We start from the raw sequence: 16497 nt of genomic DNA, 5'->3' as shown, positions 1-16497 counted from the left end.
CGGTTTTGAATAAAATAAAAAATTGATTTAAAAAAAGGATATGAGAAAAAGTACAAAAGAAATCTTCCTGGGCAGCTGGACTTCAACTCCCAGAATTCCCTAGGCTCCACTCAGGGTCCTCAACCCTCTTTGAACGCTTTAGCTGTTTTTCGCACTGCCTGCAGGGAGGGTCTGCAGTCCGGCCTTTCAGTCCCAGCTGGCCCTCCAGGCAGAGAGGAGGGCAGCTAAAGCCGGCAAAGGCCTCACAGCGTCCTCCATTTTGCGGCCTCTTTCCTGAGGGGAATCTTCCTCCCTCCATTTCAGGGGGGGAAAAGCCGCAGGGAGATTTTCTCCCCCCTCCAGCCGGGAGTCAGGAAGGTTTCCCAGAGGGGGGAGGTTGGGGGGGGTGGAGGGAGGAGGCAGGCCGGCAGCCTTTCGGGGGAGTCTCAGAGGATGCTGGGGCTGGAGGGGTCCACGGAGGTCACCTAGTCTGACCCCGGCCCAACCATCCCCAGACTGGCCCATAAGCACCGACCCTGCCAACCATCGTGGCTTGGTCCAATCATGGTTTCACTGCGAAGCTTTTTGATCAGAGGAGATGTAAGCCCACCTCACCATCATACCGTCTGCTGCAATCCTGGCTAAGCGTAAGACTCAATGCTGGTCAGTTGGGCGTTATTGGGGCCGGTGTGCCCCGAGCACACTCAGAGCCTACTTTTACCCCAGGTTCCTCTTAGCCTGTGCAAACCAGGATCTCTAACCTACAGGCTGTTTTGCAAACTGATTTTGCAAACTGAAGAGAGAAAGAGGGAGGGGGAGAAAGAAAGAGGGGAGAGAGAGATGGTGGGAGGGAGGCAAGCAGAGAGGGGGAGAGAGGAAGAGAAAGAGGGAGTAGAAGGGGTAGGAGGAAAAGAGAAAGAGGGAGAGAGACAGAGGCAAGGGAAGAGAGGGAGGGAGTGAAAGGGAGAGGGTGGGGGAGAGAGAGAGGAAGAGGGAATGAAGGAGAGAGGAAGAGATGTGTGGACAGAAAGAGGGAGAGAGAAAGGGAGGGAAGGGAAGGGAAAGAAAGAAAGAGGGAGAGGGGGAGAGGAAGAGAGAGAAGGGGATCAAAGGGGGGGGTCAGACAGCCACTAACCTTTGCAGTGATTTGCATTCATTTGTCTAAACGTTGCAAGATCCAGACTTCTGTAGCCCATTCAGTATCCAGAAGCATTTTCAATATCCAGCTGGTTATTTTTAACTTGGTTTGGGTTTGTGTTTCGAAACTCTCTTTATTCTTGAAGGGTTGTGAAACACCCAGGGTTGAAAAGGGGGTGAGCAGCCGTAAAAAGTCTCTAAATTGAGTAATTCATTCCATCTCTTTATCCATAATTCAGATAGTGATTCTTCTGACTAACCAGCAGATCTGGTCTGATCTCTCCGTACTTGATCTTTCAGAACCTTGTTCACATTATCTTCAGCCCAGCTGAAGATGATGTACCGAGAGGCCAACGCATACATGCGGCACTCGGACACTAAGGTGAAGACCATCGGGATGGCTTTCTTCTCGGAGGTGAGCAGACGTTGTGGTGCACCTCCACCTTCTGGAGGCCAAGGAAAGTGGCCCAGGGTTCAGGAGGGCTTTATTGTGGGACACCAGAAGTTACGGAGGCTCCGTCACTGGAGGCTTTGAGGAAGAGGCTGGACAGCCATTTGTCTCAAATGGTGGAGGCTCTCCTGCTTGAGATGGGGGTTGGACCAGAAGACCTCCAAGGTCTCCTCTTATTCTCTCAATCAGTGGAATGACTTCTGGAGGGAGGGAGGGAGGGAGGGAGGGAGGGAGGGAGGGAGGGAGGGAGAAAGATGAAAAAGATGGAGGAAAGTAGGAAGGAAGGAAGATGGGAGGGAGGAAAAGAGGGAGGGAGGAGGAGGGAAGGAAGGAAGGAAAAGGAAGAAAGGAAGATGGGAGGGAGGAAAAGAGGGAGGGAGGAGGAGGGAAGGAAGGAAGGAAGGAAGGAAGGAAGATGGGAGGGAGGAAAAGAGGGAGGGAGGAAGGAGGGAAGGAAGGAAGCCTTGATGACCCCAAATTCTATTTCCACTTTGCATTGTAGGCAGTTTTGTACACTTCCAACTATTATTTACACTAACTTTTGCCATACAGTATCCTCCACATATGACCATAATGGACCCTACAGCGGTCACTAAGTGAATGCAGCAATCCTTAAGCCAATGCCGTGGTCATATATTTAGGATGAACCAGATCTTTTAGTGGTTTCCTTCTACAGGGAGTCCTCGACTTACAACCACAACTTAGCCCCAAATTTCTGTTGCTAAGTAAGATGGTTGTTCAGTGAGTTTTGCCCCATTTCACGACCTTCCTTGCCACAGTTGTTAAGTGAATTTGGCTCCCCCTCTGACTTTGCTCGTCAGAAGGTTGCGAAAGACGATCACCTGAGCCTGGGACACTGCGACCACCGTAAATATGAACTGCTAAGTGCCCAGATTTGGACCGCACGACCGTGGGGATGCTTTAACGGTCGTAAGTCTGAAAAATGGGCATGCATTCTTGGCTACAGGATGTTCTCTGCCTTGCATGCCTTGGCGACCCAGAGCCTACTTTTACCCCAGGTTCATCTTAGCCTGTGCAAACCAGGATCTCTAACTTACAGGCTGTTTTGCAAACTGATTTTCTCATTGCCTGCCTCTCACCAGCGAGGCAGTCCTTGTTGTGTAGCGACACACTCTTCGGAAGAGCCTGCAGCCTTTCCAACACCTTGTTTTGTGGCTGCCGCTACCTCTTTTGGGCCAAGTGTTTGTGGCTTCTGTTGTCGTTCTTTATTTCTCCTGGAGTTAAGAATGCTTCTTTGTGATGCAGACCAAGGAAACGTGGAAGTAACCAAACCACCTTGAGCCCTAATAACCAACTCTATTACTGGAGGGGGGGGAAATGGGGGAGGGGCTGATTTGTGTTGTTGTTTGTTTCGTGTTATCTTTTGGGGTTGCCGCACAAGTGGCAAACTGAAACCTGACCATATCCTGAACACCAGTGGAGACAGATTGGTGTCCACGCAAGGCTGGGCTTGGCAGGGGAGGGGGATCGGCTGGACGGCTGGCCCTGATTCTCCTTCCTCTGCCTGATTTAGCTCAGCCATGCAAGCCCTGCAGTCCCTCATCCTGTGCACCGGCCGTCTGGAGGAAGACCAGGCTCTGGGGAAGAAGGGTTGCTGGAAAATGCTGCTGAGCCCGGACCGTCTCTTCGAAGCCATCTCCCACCTGGTCGGGTAAGGCATCCAAAGTCAGAAGAGCTTGGCTGTAAGTGGCTGTGTGGTAACCTGGTGAGCCGCCCGTGACTCTCCTTTCCTCCCGTGTCTAGGCCACCAACGCTCTGGGCCTCATCCTGTCCTTGCCATGGTTCTTCAGTGAGTTTTGCCCCATTTTACGACCTTCCTTGCCACAGTTGTTAAGTGAATTTGGCTCCCTCTCTGACTTTGCTCGTCAGAAGGTTGCGAAAGACGATCACCTGAGCCTGGGACATTGCGACCACCGCAAATATGAACTGCCAAGTGCCCAGATTTGGACCGCACGACCGTGGGGATGCTTTAATTTAATTTAATTTAATTTAATTTAATAATATTTCTATACCGCCCTTCTCCCGAAGGACTCAGGGCGGTGAACAGGGCAAGAATAAAAATACAGATTACAAAAGTTAAAACAAGATTAAATAAATGCCCACATACTAAAATACATCTTTAAAACCTAATAAAATAACAAGAACAACCCCCCCCCAATCCCCTCATCAGGCCAGGCCAGCTTGTTCAAAAAAGTATGTTTTTAGCTCGCGGCGAAAGGAGCGGAGGTCGGGCGCCATCCGGAGCTCAACCGGTAGCTGATTCCATAGCTCCGGGGCGCCCACAGAGAAGGATCTCCCCCTGGGGGCCACCAGTCGACATTCTCTGACCGGTGGCACCCTGAGGAGGCCCTCTCTGTGGGAACGCACAAGGCGGAGGGAAGTCGATGCCGGCAGCAGGTGTTCCCTCAGGTACTCCGGACCCCTGCCATGTAGGGCTTTGAATACCATTACTAGTACCTTGAATCTCTTTAACGGTCATTAGTCTGAAAAATGGGCATGCATTCTTGGCTACAGGATGTTCTCTGCCCTGCGTGCCTTGGTGGCCCTTTGCACCCCTCCGGTGACCTTGAGGACACGGAGAAGCCTCCAGGTGTCCTCCAGGACTCTCTGAAGGAAGGCAAGGAGTATAAATCCTCCCCTTCCCCACCCTCCGCTCAGAGCAGGAGAAGCTTCCTGGAGGGGAAGAGAAACGTCTTCAAAGGAAGAGAGGAAAGTCCAGTTGCCTGGACTTTGGGACAACCATGACCTGGATGGCGGAGAGCCTCCATGGGCATTTCTCTTAGTAGAAGCTCCCAGGAACGTTCTTTTCCTTTGCTCTGCTGATGCTCGGCATCTCTGCTCTTGTTCCTCAGCTCATGTATCACGCCCGAGAGTGGAGAACCTCTGGAGGTTCTCCATGAAGGTCTGGGCTTCCTTCTCCAGCACCCCTTCCAGGTAAGAGACGGGAGGGAGGAAGAGAGGGACTCTGGAGGTAGTAGTTGGGGTGACCTCTCTCTCTGGGAAGTCTGCAGTGCTGGGAAGGATAGAGGAAGGAGAAGGAGAAGACCAGCATCACCAGTAAGAGGATGGGATGGGATGGGATGGGATGGGATGGGATGGGATGGGATGGGATGGGATGGGATGGGATAGAATGGAATGGAATGGAATGGAATGGAATGGAATGGAATGGAATGGAATGGAATGGAATGGAATGGAATGGAATGGAATGGAATGGAATGGAATGGAATGGAATAGAATAGAATAGAATAGAATAGAATAGAAAATATGGAACGGAATGGAATGGAATGGAAGAGAAGAGAAGATCGAAGAAAATAAAGAGAATAAAATCATTTATCTGAAATGGTATCGAAGAGCTCTCCTGTCAATCAGGGTGCTGAACTAGAAGACCTCCAAGGCCCTTTCCGAGCGGAGGAAACTGCCCAAGAAGCGAAGGGGGAAGAGAGAGACACGGCCTTGCTTTCCGGCTCTTTCATTGATCCAGACTTTTTGGGGATGCTGGAGCAGGAGCTTGACGTCCCGTGCCCAAACGAGGGGGTGGGACGCTGCTCCCCCGTCCCCTGGGCGGAGAAAACGGGGCTCCCTTTGGCAAAAGGACAAAAAAAATAAATGATTCTTTTCTGCTTTTGGCAGAAATTTGACAAAATGCTACAAAAGTTCTTGAAGATGGCAAAAGGAGGCTGTGATGTTAGTCTACAGCAGTTCTTGAAGATGGCAAAAGGAGATTTTGATTTAAGCATGCAACTGTTCTGGAAAATGGCAAACTGCAGCTTTGACAAAATAATGCAACAGTTCTTGAAGATGGGAAAAGGAGGCTTTCACAAAATGCTACAAAAGTTCTTGAAGATGGCAAAATAAGTCTTTGATGGAAGCCTATACCGGTTCTTGAAGATAGCAAAAGGAGGCTTTGAAGGAAGCCTACAGTAGTTCTTGAAGATGGCAAAAGGAGGCTTTGAATTAAGTCTACAACTGCAAATGGAGGCTTTGACAAAATTCTGCAACAGTTCTTGAAGATGGGAAAAGGAGGCTGTTATGGAAGTCTACATCAGTTCTTGAAGATGGCAAAAGGAGATTTTAACTTAAGCCTGCAAGTGTTCTTCTAGATTGCAAACGGAGGCTTTACAAAATGCTACTAGAGTTCTTGAAGATGGAAAAAGGAGGCTTTGACGGAAGCCGACAGCAGTTCTTGAAGTTGGCAAAAGGAGATTTTGACTTAAGCCTACAAATGTTCCTGAAGATGGCAAATGGAGACTTTCACAAAATGCTACAACAGTTCTTGAAGATGGCAAAATGAGGTTGTGACTGAAGCTTACAGCAGTTCTTGAAGATGGCAAAAGGAGATTTTGACTTAAAGCTACAACTGTTCTTTTAGATGGCAAACGGAGGCTTTGCGGAAGCCTACAGTAGTTCTTGAAGATGGCAAACGGAGGCTTTGACTTAAGCCTATAACTGCTCTTGCGGATGGCAAATGGAGGCTTTGACAAAATGCTCCAACAGTTCTTGAAGATGGCAAAAGGAGGCTGTGAATGAGAGAAGCAGCGTCTCTTTTGCTCTCACCCGTCATAATTGCCCTGGAGATGCTTTCATGTCCCTTCCTTCCCCCTTCTCTCCCTCTGAGGTCCCTTCCGATCTTTCCTGGCCATCATCGGATCAGGTGGAAAAGACGCGCCAAAGGAAAGAAACTCCTGCGCTGGCTATGATTGTGGCTCAGAGGGGACGGGACACCCTCATTTTGGACAGGGAAGATGGCTTGAGAGAGGGAATCCGTTTGTGCCAAAGCAGAGGCTCCTTCCCTCAATAAGGAGGGAACCTCTCCCCCATTTCCTGGGCTGCTCTCTCATCAGCCCCCAGGAAGAACACAGGAACCCATAACGCCCCCCAAGAATTTCAGGAGTTGGTACATTCCAACGGCTCTCTGCCTACCCAGAATCCCCCTATCCGAGTGGTTCAGACCGAAGAAACTGCTTGGAGAAGCAGCAAAACCTCTCACTTAATAAAAAATAAATCCGGTTGCCATGACTCCATTTCCAGACGTCCATCTTAATGTTATCATGGAGAATAGAACAGAATACCTGGGTTCTATAAAGAGCATACAGAATTTGATAAGATATTACTGACATCAGACAAAAAATGGATTAAGAAACTTTATAAATAAATATATGCTAAGCTTAAAGATGAAAGAGGAACAAGCTAAAGAAACAACGATAACGGGCAAAGAACTTTGGGCGTAACATAGAAGTATAAAAATGGCAAAATCTTTGGAGGGAAAAATTGAAAATAACAAAAGCGGTTGCATCCAAAGAAGGCTGGACTAGAAGACCTCCAAGGTCCCTTCCAGCTCTATTCTGATTCAAAAGAGACTCATAAAATACTCCCCTGCAGATAGCTCTGTATATATCCCCCCAAACTATGGAATATCAAGGACATTTTAGATTCCTTGAAACCCATTAAATTAATTTCATGGAATTGCATTCCTGGGGGAAAAAATCCAGAGGCTTTAGGTTTTCTACTTCACTTTTATTGTGAGATTTCCCATTGGGTTCAGATCCAGCCTTGGTAAAACCGTGTAACGTTTGGGAGGAACCTGCAGCCCAGCAGCCTGGAGGCCCAGGAGGAGGAGACCTTCCCCGCCTGAGACGCATCGGGCAACCAAAGAGCCGAAAAGCCCCTGGCCCCTTTATTGCTGGGTTCAAAATCCAGGCCAACCAGACACACACACAGCTTAACCCTATTCACAGGAAGTCCTTGACTTAGGACCACAGTGGGGACTGGGATTTCTGCCATCCGTCATTGCAGTTGTCAAGTGGAAGCAGACCCAATTTACGACAATTTTCAGGGAGGTCATTATGCAAGTCAGGCGCTGCTTCGGATCCGGTTCAGGCAGGAGCAGCAGATCACAGAAACTCCCTCCGGCTTCACCTGGACCCAAAGCTCCCTCCGGCCTCCTCTGGGAAACCAGGCAGCCAATCCCAGGGCGGGTCTTGGGGGGGGTTTCAAATGGGGAGGGGTCTAACTGTCCGTCAAACCAACCATGGCAGCTTTAGCATGAATTAAGGGTATTCTGGGAGTCCCACAAACTGATTTATCCTTTTAGAGGAACACAGTCCAGGAAGTCCTCAACTTTCTTTGGTTCCTTCCATTTTCTCCCCAGTGCTGGCAAATCCTGTGGATCTTCCAACTGTTAATCACAAATCCTTCCTTCCTTCCTTCCTTCCTGGCAGCACACCTATATCTGGATTGCCTCTCCCCATATTCACGTGAGAGAGAGGGCAGTTAAGAGCACTCGGCACCTCCTGAAGTTCGTCTCTGAACAGACAGATTTCGACGTAAGTCCCAGTTTTGGAGGAGAAGTGAAATTTTTCCAGAGGGAAAAAAGCTAAGAAAGTCCAGTTGCTTTTGGAAAAAGAGCCTTTGGGAGGTGACCAGGATGCTTATCAAGAGTCCTGCTCGAGCGGCAGGTTGGAGGGGAAGAAATCCAGGCCCTTCCAGCTTCTGTGTTTCGGTGATTCCAAGCTCTGATTATTCTGAGCTTCTAAGATTCGATGACTATACGTTTCTATGATCATAAGGTTCCATGGTTGTACGATTGTATAATTTTATGATCCTGTGGTTCTGAGATTCTGTGACACTTTGATTCTACGATTTATAATTCTAAGATTCTACGATTCTATGATTATAAGGTTCCACGATTATAAGACTGTATAATTCGATGAGTCTATGATTCTGGGTTTCTAAGATTCTGATTCTACGATAGGCTGAAAGCTTCACGAGCCCCCTTCTTTGCCCTTCCTTTCGTTAGACCACAGCTGACTTTCTTCTGCTGGGGCAGCTGGTGGCGTTTCTGGGCCTGCACATCGGCGAAACCGTCAAAGAAATTGGCCAGACCTCGGCGGAGGCCGCCTACTACCTCCACTGCATCGTCCTGAACAAAATGGGTGAGAAGTTTTGACCTCCTCACCAAGGGGCGGACGTGCTGTAAGGAGACCACAGATACACGCTGCCCAAGTGGCACAGCCTCGGGCTTGGGCATCATCGGGCTTGGCAGAGTTGCCTTGAATTTGCAGTCGATATTGGCTTCTCTCAGGTCCTTTTAAGACTGAGTTCTCACGTGACGTGGGTCAGTTGGGCTAAGCACCTCCGCTCACCCGGCACGGGATGGTCAGCCTTGACCCGTCGTTTGCCTCTGAGCGTGTTTTGCAAAGCCACCTTTTCGTAATTGGATGGCTGGATGTATTGCAGGAAGGGAGAAAAGGGGCTAACAAAGTTACTGCTTGGGTGGAGAGCGTTAAGGAAAAAGCTAAAGAACGAGTGCTGAGCCTTACAATTAATTATATCTTAGTTTTATAGTTTCAACACCAATTCATATGCCTTCTCATTTTGTAATTGGGAGCCGTCCACAATCGGTTGAAAGAGGGGAAGTTGTACAAATGCTTTAAATAAAGTAAAGGATCTGTTCAATTTGGTTAGTTAAAAGCTTAACCCGGTGTTGGCGAACCTTGGCAACTTCAAGACGTGTGGATTTCAGCTCCCAGAATGAAATCAGTTCAGCACCGAATGCTTAATTTGCACAACAGGCAAATGTAGTCAGAGTTAAATCCAGTTAGATTCATTCATTCATTCATGTAATTTCTCTCTTATGTAACCCTATTTATTTTCTCTTTAAGGTCCAGCCTATTGTGGTAACCTAGAAAAGAGATAGAGGGAGGGGGAGAGAGAGAGAGGGAGGGAAAGAGAAAGGGGAGGGAGGGAGGGCAGAGAAAGAGAGGGAGGGAGAGACAGAGGGAGGGGAGGAGGGGCAGAGAGAGGGAGGGAGAAAGAGGGGGAGGGAGGGAGGGGAGAGAGGGAGGGAGGGAGGGAAAGAAAAAGGGGAGGAAGGGAGGGCAGAGAAAGAGAGGGAGGGGAGGGAGGGGCAGAGAGAGGGAGGGAGAAAGGGGGAGGGAGGGAGGGCAGAGAAAGAGAGGGAGGGAGAGAGAGGGAGGGGAGGAAGGGAGGGAGAAAGAGGGGGGGAGGGAGGGGAGAGAGAGGGAGGGAGGTTGGGAAAGAGAAAGGGGAGGAAGGGAGGGCAGAGAAAGAGGGAGGGAGAGAGGCAGGGGAGGGAGGGGCAGAGAGAGGGAGGGAGAAAGAGGGGGAGGGAGGGAGGGCAGAGAAAGAGAGGGAGGGAGAGAGAGAGCGAGGGGAGAGAGGGAGGGAGAAAGAGGGGGGGAGGGAGGGGAGAGAGGGAGGGAGGTTGGGAAAGAGAAAGGGGTGGCAGGGAGGGCAGAGAAAGAGGGAGGGAGAGAGGCAGGGGAGGGAGGGGCAGAGAGAGGGAGGGAGAAAGAGGGGGAGGGAGGGAGGGCAGAGAAAGAGAGGGAGGGAGAGAGAGAGCGAGGGGAGAGAGGGAGGGAGAAAGAGGGGGGGAGGGAGGGGAGAGAGGGAGGGAGGTTGGGAAAGAGAAAGGGGTGGCAGGGAGGGCAGAGAAAGAGGGAGGGAGAGAGGCAGGGGAGGGAGGGGCAGAGAGAGGGAGGGAGAAAGAGGGGGAGGGAGGGAGGGCAGAGAGGGAGGGAGGGAGGGAAAGAAAAAGGGGAGGAAGGGAGGGCAGAGAAAGAGAGGGAGGGGAGGGAGGGGCAGAGAGAGGGAGGGAGAAAGGGGGAGGGAGGGAGGGCAGAGAAAGAGAGGGAGGGAGAGAGAGAGCGAGGGGAGAGAGGGAGGGAGAAAGAGGGGGGGGAGGGAGGGGAGAGAGAGGGAGGGAGGTTGGGAAAGAGAAAGGGGAGGAAGGGAGGGCAGAGAAAGAGGGAGGGAGAGAGGCAGGGGAGGGAGGGGCAGAGAGAGGGAGGGAGAAAGGGGGAGGGAGGGAGGGCAGAGAAAGAGAGGGAGGGAGAGAGAGAGCGAGGGGAGAGAGGGAGGGAGAAAGAGGGGGGGAGGGAGGGGAGAGAGGGAGGGAGGTTGGGAAAGAGAAAGGGGTGGCAGGGAGGGCAGAGAAGGAGAGGGAGGGAGAGAGACAGGGAGGGGGAGAGAGAGCGCATGCCTGGTTTAGCATCACCAACCCCGATGCAAAGACGCACCAGACCGGGGTTCGAGAGTTCCCCTGCCCAGGTTCCTTTTCCTTTCTAGCAAGAATTTTGGTCACTCTGCACAGCAAGGCTGAGTTTGGCCAGCCCTTTTTTTGTTTGCAAATGTTTCTTTGACAAGGTCATCAGAACAATGGTATGCGACACACGCACACACACACACACACACACACACAAACACACACACAGAGCCTGTCCCTGATGACGGTGCCAGGTAATGCCAGTTGGGTGGGGTCCTTGGTGCTCTCTGAGCTTGGTGGTGTTCTTGCAGACGTTTCATGACCCAGCTAGGTAACCTCATCAGCGCTAGAAGCGAGGCAGTTTTCCTCGGTGTTTCTGCACGCGTGTTTTGCCCTCTCCGTATGGGTGGTCATCCTCACTTGCTGTGCAGGTTCTGAGCTTTTGCTTGATTGAAAAACACAGGAGACCAGAAGTTGCCTTGGAGCTTTATGTTTCTACTCAGCTGAACAAAGGCGGGCTCCTCGGAAAGAGAGAAGGCCCGAATGACAAGAAATCCTGGTATCTATTCCTTCTGGCGACGTAAGCAATCCACCCGGCCAAGCGAGATAAAGATTTCACCCGGTCAGTCTGGCACACGGTAGATAAGAAGGGAGAAAGCAGAAGTAGCTAAAAATGTCCCCTTTGGGGTCTTTCCCTAAAGACATTGCACGTTCCCGTTGGGTTAGGACACGGGATGTTTCCCTAGCTGTCCTTTCGGGACCTGCGTCCATGACTCTGCAAGCGCCCAAAGACGGTGGGGCCGTCTGCACATGTTCACAATTGATACTTCCTAGGCTGTCTCCTAATTCCGGTCAACGCACACTGATGATGTTACCTAGTTGGGCCGTGAAACGTCTGCCAGAAAACCACCAAGCTCAGAGAGCCCCAGGAACCCCCCAGTTCAGCCCTGAGCTCCACATTTTCCCTTCGGTTGGAACGACTGAACCAGCAGTCAGGCGAAGGACGTGCAGCAGTTCTGAATGACAAAATCTGACCTTGTGCTTTCCCCCCCCCTCCCTACAAAGCTAAAGAGATGGAGAAGAAGCCCAAAAACAAAAAGGGGAATACCGTCAAGTGGCTTAAAGAGGATTTCATCGCTTCGGGATCAAATGTATTTTATAATAACATCCCCAAAATGGCTAAGGTAGGTTTCAGTCCAGCCTTTGGCCTTGCTTCTTCTTGACCTTCCTTTCTCGCCTCCTCCGTAGGACCTGGAGATGCTCCAAAAAGCCAATAGAACAGAGGGGAGGGCATGATCCATCCATCTCATACAATCTATGAGACCAATGTAGAAGAATGTATTAGAATCAAGATCATGTGAAGGGTTAAATGCCACTTTATAGTGCCTCAGTAAGGCCACGCTTGGAATAATGCATGCAGTTTTGGTCGCCATGATTTAGAAAACATGTTTGGGGCTATATCTTTCAGACTCAAATGTGAAATTATATAAAAATAATGATGAATTCTTAGGGTTAAAAATACAAAAAGAATTAGATAGTTGGAGGAAACTACAATTGTCTTTATTGGGAAGAATTGCAACAGTTAAAATGAATCTTTTACCAAAATTTTTATTTTTGTTTCAAATGATACCTATACTTAAAAAAGATTCAAATTTGGAGGAATGGCAGAAAGGTATTAATAAATTCATTTGGGCAGGGAAGAGACCGAGAGTAAAACTCAAGATAATGCAAGATATACGTGAAAGAGGGGGTCTTAAACTGCCCAACTTTAAATTATATTATGAAGCCGCGGCTTTATCATCAATTAGTAATTGGTTTAACTTTACAGAAGGAAGATTACTGAATATTGAGGGCTCTCGGGCCCAGACTGAGGAGAAATTTTAATTTGGGGTTCTTTTTAATCGACTACAGGGTCAATTTAATATTTTTTAATTTGGTTCTTAATTTTTTGTATTTTGGATTTTTAATTCCCTGTAAACCGCCCTGAGTCCTCAGGGAATAGGCCGGTATATAAATATAAATAAATAAATAAATAAATAAATGATTTATTATATGGTTGGCATGCATATTTATTGTATGATAAAAAGGTGGATACATATATTAAGGTATGCCCTGTTGCGAGTTTGGAAAAAATATCGATATAAGTTAAATTATAAAATACCAATTTGGGCAATACCTAAGCATGCGATAGAAAATATAAGTCTGGGATTTAAACATGATGTGACTACATATAAAGATATTCTCAGACTGGAGAGGAATGTATGGCAATTAAAGCCATTTAATATCTTAAAAGAAGGGAAAATAGTATAAACTTGGTTTCAGTATGGTCAGATACAAGCTAGATGGAAAGAAGATCAGAAAATTGGCATTACAACAACAGATGAAAATCTGGTAAAACAAATTAGAGATCAAAGTCAGAATATTCAAGAGCCAATAACGATGGATGTTTGGGGGAAAATTTGGGTCAGAAATGTAAAATTTACTCAGGCTCAAAATTTAAGAGAGAATTTTTATAAAATGTTTTATAGATGGCATTTAGATCCTAAAAAATTAGCATGTATGTATCCAAATTATCAGCCTAAATGTTGGAGGTGTGGTTGTGAGGATGCAACCTATTACCACATGTGGTGGACTTGTAAAAAAGTCAAAGTTTTTTGGATTAAAATTTGGTGGAATATGCAGAAGATATTTATGAAAAAGATAAGGTTTACCCCACAGTTGTTCTTACTGGGTATTATTACTGATTGTACTGTTACAGAAACTTAAGTTGATGTTGAATTTAATAACGGCAGCAAGAGTTTTGTTTTCGCAATATTGGAAGAAGTAGGAACTGCCTACTATAGAAGAGTGGACTTTAAAAGTCTCAAACTTGGTAGAAATGGCAAACATTTCAGCGTATCTGAAAGAACAATCGCAACAGAGATATATTTCGGAATGGAGAAGATGGATGGATTATATTCAGAATAAATATGGGACTAAAAAATTTCATCTAGCTTAGGAATGAATCTTAGAATTATAAGATGTACTATTATTTACCTACGTATAAGGGGAGTTAAAGTGCGATAGGATTGAAAGTGTATTCATAGTTGGTTAGCATATTTTAGTTTAAGTTTGTTAGAGGCAATACCCTGCTTTCAGTTCTGGGAAGTGGGGGGGGAGAGGGGAGGGATGGAGTATACTTAAAATGTATTGTAAAACTTTTCAATAAAAAAAGAGAAGGGCGAGGGGTGACATGATAGCAGTGTTTCAGTATCTGAGGGGCTGCCCCAAAGTAGAGGGAGTCAAGCTATTCTCCGGTGCCCCTGAAGGCGGGACAAGAAGCAACGGATGGAAAGTAATCAAATAGAGAAGCAACCTAGAAGTAAGGAGAAACTAAGGAGAAACAGAACAATTAACAATTAACCAGTGGAACAACCTGCCTCCAGAAGCGGTGAATGCTCCAACACTGGAAGTTTTTCTTTATTGAAAAGTTTTAAAATACATTTTTGAAACATATACCCCATCTACCCCACCCCTCTCCCCACCCCTCCCATCCCAACACCCCCCCCAAACTGGAGGTTTTTAGGGGGTTGGACTAGAAGACCTCCAAAGTTCCCTCCAACTCTGTTATTCTAGTCTAATGTCTTTGTTATGTTGTCGTTAGCTGTGAAGACCCATCGCAACCCCATGGACAACGTTCCTCCAGGCCTTCCTGCCCTCTACCATCTTCTGGAGTCCCTTTAAGCTCACGCCTCCTGCTTCAGGGACTCCATCCAGCCACCTCTGTCGTCCCCTTCAGGATCTGGCCTTCTAAAGAGCAGTCAGGGTGGATCTCCTCTAGGACTGACCGGTTTGATCGCCTTGCAGTCCAAGGGACTCGCAGGAGTCTTCTCCAGCACCAGAGTTCAAAGGCCTCCATTCTTTGGCGCTCGGCCTTTCTTAGGGTCCAACTTTCATAGCCGTACATTGCAACTGGGAAGACCATAGCCTTGACTATACGCACTATTGTTGCAGGGTGATGTCTCTGCTTTTTAATGTGCCGTCTGGATTTGCCATGGCTTTCCTCCCCAGGAGCAAGCGTCTTTTAATTTCTTGGCTGCAGTCCCCGTCTGCGGTGATCTTGGAGCCCAGGAAAATAAAATCTGTCACTACCTCCATTTCTTCCCCATCTATTTGCTGGCAATTGAGAGGGCCGGATGCCACGATCTTGGTTTTCTTAATGTTAAGTTTCAATTCTAATGTCTAGGAATAGGCAATTGCAGCTGCCATGTTGGCTTCTTTTACCCATACCTTAATCTCAGTGGATGTGATTGATGACATGGACTAAGCCCTTCCTCTCTGCGTGATGTGCTTTCCCCAGATCTGGGCCAAAGTCTCTGAACCGCCCCCCCTGATTTGAAGAGAGAAGGGAGCGAAAAACCCTGATTCATTTCTGAGTGGTCTCCTTTTTTTCTTTCCGATAGGCCTTTGGTGAGCATCTTTCCCCCTCGCAGATCACCTACCTGCTCTTAAAAGCCCTCGAGGGTCTCGGGAATGAGGAAAACAGCATTTCACAGGGCGCAGGAATGCTTTTCACCTCTTTCCTGGCGGAATGCGGGATTGACATGGAGGAAGTAAGAAAATGCAGAGTTTGGAGCAAAAGGGATATAGGAGATGTTGTAGAAAAGAATGACGAGAATGGATGAGACCTTGTGTTCTGAGGCCCTCTTGGTGATGACAACACTTTGGCTGATTTTAAGAAAGTTAGGGCTGGATGGGAGACCGCCAGGTGATCTGAAGGCTATAAAGTTGGGTAAACCTTCCAGAAGAAGGTAAAGGAAAAACAAAATAGCCATATTGTTTTCATGAAAACTTTATTTAGAGCGCCAGTTGGATAGGGTTTTTTGGAGGGCGGGCACACAATTGTGTGATAATATATTTTCCCATTTATTGCCCCATTTATTGAGGGCCTCTGCGCATCTATCGTGGCCAGTGTGAATTCGGGTCAGTGTTGTCCATATCGCACGGGCCTTGATAAATCAGATGGGCTTTATTCTAAAATGTAAGGCAAACTTTGACACTGTGGGGCCAATTCCCCCCCCCCCAATGTTAGGCTGTGATCAGCTCCACTGCATCTCCAGTGGAGACCCACACTGGATCTCATCCCTCCCATCTGTGTTTTGCCGTAGCTACCGACAATCGTCCATAAAATCTACCACCGTCTCCCCAACATCAGTGACCCAACCACCAAAGAAGACATTTTAACATCTGTGTGTCGACTGGCAGCAAAAAGAGTAAACAAGGTGGTGGATCTCCTCCTGGAGTGCTCCATGGATTGTGATCAGTAAGAACCTCGAGGAGACGAGGATTCCTCTTTTCTTATAATTATGGCGATTCTCAGTCATTCGTGATAGTGGTGAATCTCTGCAGCTCGGGTGGAGGATGAGGGTGGAGGTTCGTCCTCCGAGCTTGTGGGTTGGTTTCCGAATGTTTCGTTACCAGGCTGGGTAACATCCTCAGCGGAGTTTGAGGGATGTCGGTGTTGGCTTGTAAGGGCTTGAGGTGTGTGTGTGTGTGTGGAATGAGGGTCTGGTGAGGGGTCAGGTGTGAGTCATCAGTGAGAGACTTGTGATGGGGAGGTTACCTCTTTGGCTTTGGGCAGGGAGTTGGTCTAGAAGACCTCCAAGGTCCCTTTCAGGCCTATGAACCTATGAATCACAGAATAATAAGAGTAGGTAGGGGCCTTGGAGGTCTTCTAGTCCAACCCCCTGCTCAGACAGGAAACCCTACATCATTTCAGACAGGTGGTCGTCCAATCTCCTCTTAAAAACCTCCAGTGTTGGAGCATTCAGAACTTCCAGAGGCAAGTCGTTCCACTGGTTAATTGTTCTCAGTGTTAGGAAATTCCTCCTTAGTTCTGGGTTGCTTCTCTCCTTGATTAGTTTCC

General features: G+C 48.1%; 1 long non-coding RNA gene across 1 annotated transcript; it reads left to right on the top strand.

Annotated features, from left to right (window-relative positions):
• The first annotated feature begins 3184 nt into the window (after positions 1–3184).
• On the top strand, positions 3185–7820 carry LOC308679209. The gene is made up of 3 exons (XR_014028723.1): positions 3185–3239; positions 4441–4522; positions 7807–7820. It is a non-coding gene; the product is annotated as an uncharacterized lncRNA (long non-coding RNA).
• The last annotated feature ends 8677 nt before the right edge of the window (positions 7821–16497 follow it).

The sequence above is a fragment of the Vipera berus genome (assembly GCF_964194415.1).
Source record: "Vipera berus genome assembly, contig: HAP1_SCAFFOLD_28, whole genome shotgun sequence".
NCBI lineage: Eukaryota > Metazoa > Chordata > Lepidosauria > Squamata > Viperidae > Vipera > Vipera berus.
This window is presented reverse-complemented; position numbering and strand designations above follow the sequence as displayed.